The 12623-nt window shown below is 48.5% G+C and overlaps 1 protein-coding gene across 2 annotated transcripts in view; it reads left to right on the top strand.

The window, feature by feature from the left end:
* The window catches only part of EPAS1 (endothelial PAS domain protein 1), a 293430-nt gene that overhangs the window by 158894 nt on the left and 121913 nt on the right, over positions 1 to 12623 (top strand). The window lies entirely within an intron of this gene.

Raw genomic sequence — 12623 nt, 5'->3', positions numbered from 1 at the left:
GTGCACCCTGAAACACCTCAACGCCCTGGCACTCTACCCATCCCTGAAACACACACCAGTGTCCTCAGCAGGGCACACTGAAAAAATGACCGAAGGCCTAACAGCAGTATTCGTTAATCACACTTTCTGCAAAGAGAAAATGTTTGGAATTTGATCTTTAGCCAGCAGGCACATTTCTAATTGTTCCCCTCTTAATGTGATCCTTGTTTTTTTCTTTCTTTTTTGTGTACACACAAATGACCTAATCGGAGTTATCTTTAAGCTTCCCAGCTGTCTAAAGCCCATAAAGAATATATTTCTGTTTAATTAAAGATGCAGTGTATGAATAAAGTTTAGATGGTTATTTAGAGCAGATTTTCCAGGAAAGGGATATGAACTTTTATAGTATATGATACTTCTTTACTTCTCACCGTTGCAGATACCCACTTTGACATTCATCATTCTGATCAGATCCAGATGAGTGACTTCATTAACACAACCTACACTCTGAATTTTCTCTGAATTATACCTTTTAAAATCTCTTGACAAAGCCAAAAGAATGAACACGAAAATGAGATGGTGAAAAGCAATGAAGCTCTGAGGAGGGAGGCGGTCTGGGGCTTCTTGATTTCAGGCTGACTCTGTTTGGAGCATCCTAACTTTCAATCTTGTTTGGAAGCAGGAATGCGCTTCCCAGAGTTCGCTTAGTATGTAATTACTGGAAGCCCCCCTCCAGGCATTATGATAAAAGGAACATGGCCGGAAATGAGAAAGCACATGTTTGGAAGTTAAAAATAACGGTTTTCACGATGACCCTTGCCCTCTCTGATGTCTGCTGCCTTCACGTGCTCCCTCAGATCTGGGACTGGACTTTCATAGTCACTGGTCTGGTCAACCGTTGTTGCTCAGACGCTACCAATGGAACATGCTGGCACCCTTTAAATTGCTCATGCATGCTTTAGCACCCGAAGCCTATCCGTTGCCCCCCTGGGTTGCGCTTGCTCATCTGTTGTCTGGCTTACACCTTTCTGTATTGGTCAAGAGGCTAGACATAATGACAGAGTACGCATCTCCATTTTTTTATGTATCCCTATCAAAGTTCTTAAATTCCAAAATGGCTTGTGACTTCTGGGTGTGCCCATTAATACAGCTTCCATGTATTTCTAGCCATGTGGCACATCTGTGGGTAGAAGGTGCGGACGAGCAACCGAAGGTTTAAATCTGGCTCGAGTCAGACCGTCACCACGGGCTTGTCTTCTTGTTCCTCTGTACCCTCACGCCTAAAATGAGTCAAACCGAGATGTGAGCACAATCAATGTAAATGTAAATGTTGTATACTTGTAAAGCGCACAGCTGCCTGCACCGCGGGCATCCCGGCGCTGTATACCGCTGGGGAACACGTCCTGGCTTTCCCTGTGAGATGGTCCCTTCTGGGCACCCCAAGGTGAGACCAGGTATCCCCTGCGTTGAAGGGGCCGTTGTGAAGATTAAGCAAGCTATTGCCCAGAGTTGCAGAGTGGAGCCCAATTTTAGAGTAGGCGAGAATTATCAGGCCCGCGGACATTTTTGACCCAAGACCCTGCCGCGTCGGGAATCGAACCCTGGTCCCGGGCCGATCTCAGCTTCCGTGTCTGCCGCCTCTAACCATTGAGCCACACTTCTCCACCAATCAATCCAAAGCACACACTCCTAATCCTTTCAGCGACAATGTTCTGCCGAAACTCTTTTGTAGGCGGTCACCTTTTGAACACCTACCCTCTCTTCTCAAGCATATGGCGTGATCGAGAGGGGAGAGAGAAGTTAGAGAGGTAGAGCGATACTGCAGAGGAAGATGCTAGGGATTATAAAGAGAGAGGGCATATATGGGTACAGATGACTGCCTGGTGAGAGACATGGAAGGATAAAAAGAGCGGCTGTAGCAGGCTGATGTGAAAGGCAGGTAGAGCCGATGCAGAGTCAGTAGTGTGACTTGTGTCTGACTATAACTACCAGGACTACTGGCATGTCAAAGGCAATAGCCTGAAACAGCAAGTCCATATCCAACTTTAGGGCAGTCTACCTTTATCCTGGCACCGCTTCCAGACAAGCCTTCCCCCGCCCTGCCCCTTCGACCTGGCACAGCATGATCATATTTTTTTCTTTGCTCGGCACGTTTTCTGGCTCTTAGAGCCAAGCCGCACCTCTGGTTGAGCTCTTCCCGTAAATGTTCTGGCTTGCTCACTTCTAATGGTCTTGGCAGAAAATTCAATGGTAAGTTAGAGTAAGAGGTACGGTAAAGGTTTGATGTGGCACCAGGAGTCAAAACATGCGGCCAGAACACTGACTGAAATAGAATAATTTATAAACATATTTATTAGTAATCAAAAATAAGTATTGATCGCGCCCACCACAATGCATACAAACGTGCCTGCTTGTGTGATCCGCGATTATCTCTATCTTCACATGCACTTGTAAATTCAAATGTGATGATCACGTCTGACTGACACCCCTCCTTTCCAACATATTGTTGCTAAATTGAGGTACAATATTTTATATTTTAAAATATCTAAAGCATGGAATATTTTATATTTTGAAATTACTAAAAATATATCTGACAATATTTCTGATATTCTCGCATTGAGATCATATAATTTGTGTCCTTGGTCGCCACATGAAATTGCATCACTTGAACTGTGTCTAGGATGAAGTACCAGTTACATAGAAGGGCCTTTTCTTTTGATGTCCCTGGTAGAAATTAGATTGAAATGACAGACTGGTATAAGTGTCCAGCTAGCCAACCCCCGCCCACACTCCTTCAACAAAATTATTGCTTGCTTTGCAGTAAGATTACAAAGTTGTTACTTTTAGAGGATCAAGAAGAGGGTCATAATCTATTTTGACTGAAATGCTTTGAGTATAGTAAAGTGGTGGAAACTAAAGACACATGCGTTTACATTGGACGCGTCAATATTTTAGAATTAAAACAGGGTCCCCTTCAATAGTTGATTAATCCAATATTCACTTACTTGAAGATCCACACGAGACAGCTGTGGATAATGCTCAGTCTCACAGAAATACACAAGACGCAAGAAAATACCCGTAGATTGTGGCACGCGGTCTAATTCTGTAAATTGAATTGAAAGAATCCATGGTGGAGAACAGTCATTAATTAATTTACATAGTTGCATCATTCCTTGGAATCAGTGTCATGATCACCATTTTACCGTTTGTCATAAAAATTTGAACACGGGTGACAGTTCTGAAGAAAAGTAAATTATAATCTTTTGTATCAACCTGAGGAATATTGTTCAACCACTTAACTCAGTATCTAGCAGTCGATTTAGGAAATAATAAAGGGACTCGCTCATTACAGGAGTGCTCAGTTTTTTGTTAGTCATAGAGTCTGGACCAGAGAGTAATTCCACAGAGACACTCTACATACACTGAGCAAAGAATCTCGATGAATGGCAGGAAGAGCAAAATGTCTGCCACCGAATGTCCTGAATTGTTGACTTTGGCACCGTGTTTATACCCTGGAACAATGTGTGGCCGGGCCAGGAGGAGGGCACATTTCAATGTGATCTTTGTGACAGTCTATGTTGGAACCGAGGACAGTGACGTATGTAGCGATGACACTTACATGCCACATACAGACATGCGGACCACACACACACACCACACACACTCACACCGCACACACTAACTCTTTCTCTCACTCTCTCTTTCTTTATTTCTTTCTCTTTCTCTCATTCTTTATCTCTTTATCTCTTTATCTCTCTCTTTATCTCTCTCTTTATCTCTTTCTCTCTCTCGCGCTCTTTCTTTATTTCTTTCTTTTTCGCTTTATCTCTTTTTCTCTCTCTTTATCTCTTTCGCTCGCTCTCTCTTTCTTTATTTCTTTCTCTTTCTCTCATTCTTTCTCTCTTTCTCTCTCTCTTTATCTCTTTCTCTCTCTCTCTCCCTCCCTGCCTGCCTACCCGCGAGCAAAGGATGGAATTCATAGCTCCAGCAAGCATCCTTGGTGTTCACTCACAGCAGCAATGATTTGTGGGGTTGGTGGTTATCTTAACATAAAACAATTAATTAACCACAGACTATACTGTATTAAATCACAACAACTCATATGCGCAATCTGCAGAGACATGATCAAAGATCACCCACCCCATCTCATTTCAACGATGAATACTAAATAATACTCAATTACTGTATGTTCTCTGAGGTTCATGCCACCCGCTCTCTTTGCCTGACTCTGCTTCTCAAGTCCACCTTCCTTTCTCGGGAAACTACAAACAAGCATTTACAATGCAATGGTTTTGCCTTTGTTAAAGTTAGAGCTATTGGCATTGCTCTTGACATTATTTTTATTTATGTTTTTTTAACATAAATAATGGCATTGTCATTTACAATGCCACTAGCTTTATCTCTCGCAAATGACACACACAAACACACACAGAGCCCCCCCCACACACACACCCACACAGATCCCCCCACACACACAGCCACACAGAGCCCCCCACACACACAGCCACACAAAGTCCCCCACACACACAGCCACACAAAGCTTCCTACACACACAGCCACACAGAGCCCTCCACACACACCCACACAGCACAAGCAGGCAACAGGGGCACATGGAGGCACAAGCAGGCAACAGGGGCACACGGAGGCACAAGCAGGCAACAGGGGCACACGGAGGCACAAGCAGGCAACAGGGGCACACGGAGGCACAAGCAGGCAACAAGGGCACACGGAGGCACAAGCAGGCAACAGGGGCACACGGAGGCACAAGCAGGCAACGGGGGCACACGGAGGCACAAGCAGGCAATAGGGGCACACGGAGGCACAAGCAGGCAACAGGCGCACACGGAGGCACAAGCAGGCAACAGGGGCACACGGAGGCACAAGCAGGCAACAGGGGCACGAAAACGGAGGCACAAGCAGGCAACAGGGGCACACGGAGGCACAAGCAGGCAACAGGGGCACACAGAGGCACAAGCAGGCCACAGGGGCACACAGAGGCACAAGCAGGCACACAGAGGCACAAGCAGGCAACAGGGGCACACAGAGGCACAAGCAGGCAACAGGGGCACACGGAGGCACAAGCAGGCAACAGGGGCACACGGAGGCACAAGCATGCAACAGGGGCACAAGCAGGCAACAGGGGCACGAAAACTGAGGCACAAGCAGGCGACAGGGGCACACGGAGGCACAAGCAGGCAACAGGGGCACACTGAGGCACAAGCAGGCAACAGGGGCACACGGAGGCACAAGCAGGCAACAGGGGCACACGGAGGCACAAGCAGGCAACAGGGTCATGAAAACAAGCACAAGCAGGCAAAAGGGTCACAAGCATGAATTGTAATTTAGACGGGGCTGAAGTGGAGAACGGTCAGTTCGGGAAGTAGTGCGGCTGGTGCAGTGGTACCAGGCCGAAAGGTGAGAGGGGCTGTCTGCACCCCAGTTTGGACAGTTTCCACTACCTAACAGGGATTGGTGGGAGGGGGGCGTACTTCTTGCTTGCTTTAGGGCTGTTACTTCGGGGACGCAGTGCACGCTGCTGCCTGCTGCCGCCGGGACACGACAACAGGCAGGGAGAGGACAGGCTAGGAGAGAGCAGGGAGGGGACAGGCTGGGAGAGGGCAGGGAGGGGACAGGCTGGGAGAGGGCAGGCTGGGAGAGGGCAGGGAGGGGACAGTCTGGGAGAGGGCAGGTTGGGAGAGGGCAGGCTGGAAGTGGACAGGCTGGAAGTTTAAAGGCTGGGAAAGGACAGGCTGGGAAAGGACAGGCTGGAAGTGGACAGGCTGGGAGAGGACAGGCTGGGAGAGGACAGGCTGGGAAAGGGCAGGGACCATAAAATACATAGATATAAAATCATTTAAGATCCCCCGTCTTGTAACCATGTAACAGACAGACATAGAAAGTAAAAAAATATAAAACATTTATTAATCTTCGTAGTCCCGCTCCTCTCAGAATTCATTATATACAATAGAATAAAATACACTCCTTCGAGTAATACAGTAATTCACACGAAAATGAGCACACCACTAGGGTCCAGAACAAGGAAAATAACAACAAAAATGAGAATACAGCCTGCATGCCTCATCTTCCAACACACTGCTAGGCGCTGCATTCCATAACACGTTTTTTGAGGGGGCCGTTTTATATAGCACAAACTCCACCTGAGGGTATTCGAGGCTTTACACGAGCACCAGTTATGTTACACAAGGATACATTCATTTTTGTTAGGCACGGGGAGAATAAGTGATTTGCCCAGAATCACAGGATGTTGAGCCAGCGCTGAGACTCGAACCTGGTTCCCTGGCTCCAAAGTCAGCAGCTCTGGCAGTTATGCCACATCCTCTCCCACATTAACTGCAGCTCGGTGGTCTCCATACACAACATGGACATTGGAAACACTAACCACAGCGGATCACAACTGTTGTAAAGCAGCCTCTGAAATTTTAAATAAAGTAAATCAATCTTCATTATTTCAAGTCGATGCACCTCAGGAACGCATTGGGCCGAACCATGGGACGGACAAAAAGGGGAGGGGGGGGGGGGGGGGTCAATGAAGGAAGGAAGGAAAAGAGAAAATAAACAGGGTTAAAGGGGGCAAAGTTATGAGTTGGACAAAATCCTCCCAACCACACAACCTGCACCGTGTAGCATGCGACCCATGAGGGAAGCGTTTCAGCGCCCCATATAAGCGCTATATAAATGCTGCAATACAATATGAGTCAACCGCCTGACCTGAGTGTGAAACACAGCAGCCACTGCCCACGTGTGAACGGACACTAGTGACAACGCCGAGATAAGGAAAGCAGAGTCAACCACACGAACAAGACCGGCAAAACCCCGCAGTGAGCAGAGTGCAGTGACTGAACTTAACAGTGAGTGTCAGTGGAAAACACACGCAGCTTTGGGTGTGAACGAACAGCAGTGACAACCCTGAGTGTGAGGGGACCGTAGAGGCAGCCGGTGACAGCCCTGGGGTGGAAAGAAAGTAAAAAGATGTCATGGGTGTAAGTAGAAAGAAGGCAATTTCCATTGTGTGGGCAGAACAGTGACTGTGGTGAGAGCCGAGTCAGAGTAGACACCCTTGAAAGAACTGAGACGGCACCAAGCAGTGATGGCACCTGTGGGCAGACAAACAGCAGTGACGGCCCATGGGTGAGCACGTCAAGTACCAAGATTCAGCATAGAGAAAACACACAAGCTCTAGTGACAGCAGAAACTGGTGCCAGCTCAAGCAGTGACATCCCTGATTGACAGAGTTGTGACGACCCCTGTGATATGACCGTCAGGGAGACCACCTCACTCTACGTCATCACGGACACGGTTTCCAGTCATGAACTTTTCACCCTCAAATACCAGGCATCAGTTCTGAACAACTCATTTCTTCAATTGAAGCAAATCTGGACTGTAACTCCCAGAATACATTACGATGTCATGACAGCAGATGAATGTAAACAGTGACTGCCATGACATGGAATGAGGCGGACACCCTATGACAGTAGCGCCTACAGTGACTGAGCAGAGGAGCGACAGCCCCGGGGTTGGATAGGCAGAGGCGTAGATATTGATGGTGCAGCAGGTGCAGTGACACCAGGGCCAGAGTCGCGAGGGGCCACTGAACCCTGATTATTTATATTTTACTACCCAAACAGCAGGGTCTCCTGTTCCTTCCGGTGGGCATCCGGGCAGCAGAGACGATATTAAGTGAGCAGGGGGTCGCCAAACTGGCGTTGCTATCACTGAGAGCAGCAGGTGCAGTGACACCGAGGCCCATGGGCGTGACTGCCCCACTTAATCCCAATTAAAGTGTTTTTTATAACTACCAAACCAGAGGACGGGACCCCATCCCCCCTTACTTGCTTTAGGGTCCCTGGCACCCTAGGTGCGCCCCTGGAGTGAGAGCACACAGTAGACAAACTCACGCTGTTGTTGGGCCAGGCACACGCAGAGGGCCAGCTGGAAGGCCAGGGCGCGCCCCAGGATGCACTTCATGGTGAGAGGTGCAAGTGCCAACACTTCTCTCTTTTCTTCCCTCTTCTCGCAGCTGTGTTACGGCCACTTCTCTTCCTCTGACGTCCCTGCTGTCAGGGATAGAAGAGGGAAAGGTTTGCATTTTATAACCCCATTACCCAGACCAATCCACGGCGGGTCGAAGTAACATAAGCAAGAAAGGCATCTTCTCCTCGGCTTAGCTGCAGCTCAGAAGGCAAATGCTTTGAAGGCTAAGCAACCCATACGTGAAACAGGCTCCAGTGACGAACGGTAACAAAGGCCAGCGGAGGTTTAGAAAAGGACTCTTAATCCATCTTTGATTCCACGACACTCGCATGCACTTATAAAGGAGCTTAAAGTAACACCGCGAGTAAAACTGTGCATCTAAAAAAAACATACGATTTTGTCAGCAATATGGCCCAGCCTATTGAAACAGGCAGCTGCACCAATTGTGGAATTGCTGTCCCCAAGTAAAGCAGGCTCGTACTACATCAGTTTTTAACGTGAAACCGAAACAAGTGCGCCCACTACCTCACGAGCTCTGCAGTAACTGTCATATTCCAGACACGCCCTGACGAAAGACAGGCCTCCAAAGTAGTAAAATGCCAAAGAATGCTAAGTAGCCGGTTGCGCGTATTAAGATTCAGACGCCGGTGGGGTACCCGCAAAAGGTATACTGCCGCCCCACTCTCCTGCACCCGGCAGTCAGACTAAATAGTCCAACTGCAAATAAACCTAAACAAAACGCCCACTTAACCTTCTAAAAAGGCCAGCATAGTTCCCATTAACAGAGACGAACCTAAGGGCCAAAAGACCAATCGCACTTGGGTGTTTTCATGCCGCCTGCAGCGCGTGATAACTCGTTCCACTAGCAACCAGGTCTGGTCAGAAGAGAAAAGGGGTAGAGCTGCAGGCATTGGTTTAAACTGCCGTTTTAGAGAATCATTTACATGCTGAGAATCTCACATTGGAGTGAAAAGATTGTAGGGCGTCAGATCTTGAAAGATCTTTGGCGTAGGTGTAGAGATGGTAAAACGCGAGGCCATGCATGTTAAAATAAACTTTGATTTAAAAACACTGCTTTATATTATTCGTGTGATGAAATACTATTTCCGCAAATGCCAAAATCTCTGAACAGAGATTTTAATAAAAATGACGGAATGTAATTACCATATTGATTTGCACTTCACTCCGATCTGAGGCGGGCTGGGCTGTCGGGAGGGCGGTGTGACCTGCGGCAGGCAGCGTCGAGAGCCTGATTGCACGGCCTGAGAGCTGGAGGGATGCTGTGAATCAGCTAGAGCGGCAGGTTGGAGAGGCACTTCTCCGGTCTCCCCGCGGGCGCCGCCATAGTGCTTGCCGTCTTCCTCTCCTTCTTCCCCGGGCTGCGGGGGGCGGGCACTTCCGGCCGGCCGCGCTAGGATTGGCCGGCCGGCCAGTCACGGGGCAGGAGAGACGCAGAAGTGCCGGCAATGCCGGACCAGACACGGGGGCGTTCCCGGCGTCGCGTGACGTCGGCAAAAGCCAAAGAATGTCGGGAACGCCCCCGTGTCTGGTCCGGCATTGACGGACAGGCCCCTCGTCCAATGGCAAGGCTCCGTTTACGGAGCCAGCCAATCAATGACGAGGGCCGAGCTAAAGCACACTACAGTTCTCATCAGGTTTTCGCCTGCGCCGAAAAAGATGCGCAGAGCGCATCTTTTTGGCGTGGCAAAACCTAAAAAGCAGAGCGCCTTTGGCCCCCACCCTGGCTCGGCCAGCCCTTCTGCCAGGCTTCACTTTGCACCCGGCCCCCACTCGCCTTCTGACGTCGATCTCTTGACAGCACCATGGAGATTGCAATCGGCCTATTGATGAGTTCATTAGCGGTTTTGATGGAAGACGGCGTGGGAGGAAATGTAAATGACATTGCTACCACAAAGTCACATGTTTTCGGGTAGGGACAGGTCTTCATCATCCAACCAGCAGCCTACATTATCCTGTAGAAGACTCGCACTGAAACCAGGTCTTATCTTATAAGGAGGCCCATTGAAAATCTGTCTTCGTTGTTTTTGTCACTGTTGTGTTTGGGTCCAGTGCGTCCTGCCAGGTGTGCGTGCCCCGGGCAGGTAGGTGGATGTACTCCACCCCCCCCTTCCCACCCCTGCCCCCCGTCGCATTTTTACAGGACTGTTGGAGCCCCTCTGGGTGGAGCAGGGTGGGCGCAGACATGTCCTGCCTCGCGCTTGCTGCTCTTTAGGGAAGACCACATGAATTAGTTGCACTACAGTAACAAGTGCTCCTCTCTGGTCCCTCATGTACAAAAACTTGCATGCTAGACCCAAGCCGGATTTGAGCGTTCATTGGCAATCACACCCCAACGCAAGGTCATTTGTAAAACTCTTAAAGTAGATTTTTTAAGATGCCTCAGTTTTGTGAGAATTGCAGAATACACAAAACTAAATTGGGAACGAGTATCCATCATATCCAAGATTTTACATAAACTACGAACTAACAACGTGCAAGATGATTTCGTACATTTAATTGAGTTAGATGTGCCTGGTTATGTTTTGGAAGATCTTTCCGGACCCATTAGCGGTTGCCCCACATCTACGATGTTCGTCCCACATTTCCTAATTCTGTCTCTTTAGTAGTATTTAAAACTTACCGTCAGCGTACAAAACCTAGGGTTTTGCCAATATGCCCACCGTAGGATCCTCCTGCCCCTTAAACAGGAGCTATGTGGGTTCCCATATTGTTAACTTTTCTGCAGTCTTATAGGTTCATGCCCAGGTGTAAGCTATGTTTGGATTTTTCCTGTTCCTTCAAATTGTGACATGTCCTTGTCTGCCTAGAGTGATGCCTTGACATGATCTGCTTTTCTGCCCCGCCTCGGCACAGCTTATGAGCTCATCAGGCTCGTCTGGAACTTCTAGTTGTGTGACCTGGGATCTGGCAGGAGCTTCTGTGGACTCCCCATGCAACATCTTGGTCCTAGTTGGTGTCTGCCTTATTTACCTCTTATAAATGTATGCTTACTCAAATGTCTCTTTACATGAACAGCCCTGGACATTATTGGGGTCATTAGGATGGCGGGCGGACTTTGTCCACCCGCCATCCTGTCGTGAAATGGGACCGCCCGCCATAAGTGCGGGGGTCCCATGGGGTCCATTAGGATGCACCCGCCGTAGTGGCGGGCGCATCCTGCATTCCTGAAATTGTGGCGGGCGGTGCACTCAGCACCACCCGCCACAATGCCAGGAAGGCATGCTGTGCACTTCCATGCACAACATGGCATGCACCGCGCGGTGCCTGCCTTGTGCATGGAACTGCAGGGGGTACCATAGGTACCCCCCATGTGCAGCCCCCACCCCCCAGAGTCCCTGGGGGCCCGCAACGGGCCCCCAATGGCAGAAACCGCCTGCCAACGCCCCCACGGAAAGGCACATCTCCGCATTCATGCTAATATGGATGGCGGTGTCTCCCAGACACCGCCACCATGTTAGCTGCTTTTCTGCCCGGTCGACTCTGCGACTGGGCAGAAAACCGAAGGACGGTCTTTACATCCGCCGGGGTCTCCGCCGCCATGGTAATGTGGCGGGGGGAATTTGGGAGCGGGTGGTGGTTTTTAGCGGGCGGATTCCCACCGCCAAATCGGCGGTGGCGATCCGCCCGCTATACAAATGAGCCCCTATGTCTTTAAATGTTCTACCTTTTTCTGTTCTAGCCATTGTCTCATGTTTAAGATGCACACTGTCACAATTTTTAAAGAAAGGTAACGGAAATCTCCTGAAGGCCACAAGTTTACAAGGCAGATTTTAGACCTGAGCCGTGTTCCCTTTTTATCAACATGCCAGATAGTCTGTACCCAAAAGTCTTTTGCATTTCATTTAATCTTCAATAAGTTATTATTGATTTTGTTTCCATTCCAGACACTAAATGAAATAGTGCGAAAAGAGTTGCCCCTTCCCTCCCTTATCTTGTGTGGCATGTTCTGTCTTACTGCAGGATTCAAACAGTCATATAATGGGCCACTGTTAACTCTGAGATGACCCCACTAAAGTCATAGTCAAGGTTGGCATCCGGGTCATATTCTCTGTCTTATGCAGCACAGTTTCATGCTCTAGTATCAACTCAATAGCTGTGTATCAGAAATATCCACCCTCACTTCCCCGTCCAACTCCCAATAATGCCCTGATAATAAGCATGTTTGACTGTTGCAACAGCCTCAGCCAGCTTCCCACAATACACCGACTCACCCATCGAGGAAGTGATGTACTTTAGAAAATAAATATCTACCTGCTAAGGCATGCATCCACATTTCCTTCATCTCATCAAACCGGTGAGCCATCTGCAAAACACATGATCAAGATCCAACCTCTATCCTGGTCTTTATGGCATTCCAGTTGCCTTATTTTCAAACCTCTGCCAAACTCTCACCCACTTTATCCCTTCACATACCCTATATGAAACCTACCGCCATCTCCTCATAATTACCTGTATTTTATTGCATACTTGATCTGTCTTTTTGCTTGTCTCCTTTGTTGGCAGACTTGGGCAACTGAAATGTTTCTTACTTCCCAACTTTCAATGTCTTCTCAAAGCAATTTTGAACCAACTTAAAAATGAACGCGGATGGCATTAAAATACCCATGTCCTGCCACACCTTCTCCCGATGT

Source organism: Lissotriton vulgaris, chromosome 6 (assembly GCF_964263255.1).
Source record: "Lissotriton vulgaris chromosome 6, aLisVul1.2, whole genome shotgun sequence".
NCBI lineage: Eukaryota > Metazoa > Chordata > Amphibia > Caudata > Salamandridae > Lissotriton > Lissotriton vulgaris.
The sequence above is the reverse complement of the archived record's forward strand: the minus strand, read 5'-3'. Positions and strand labels throughout refer to the sequence as shown.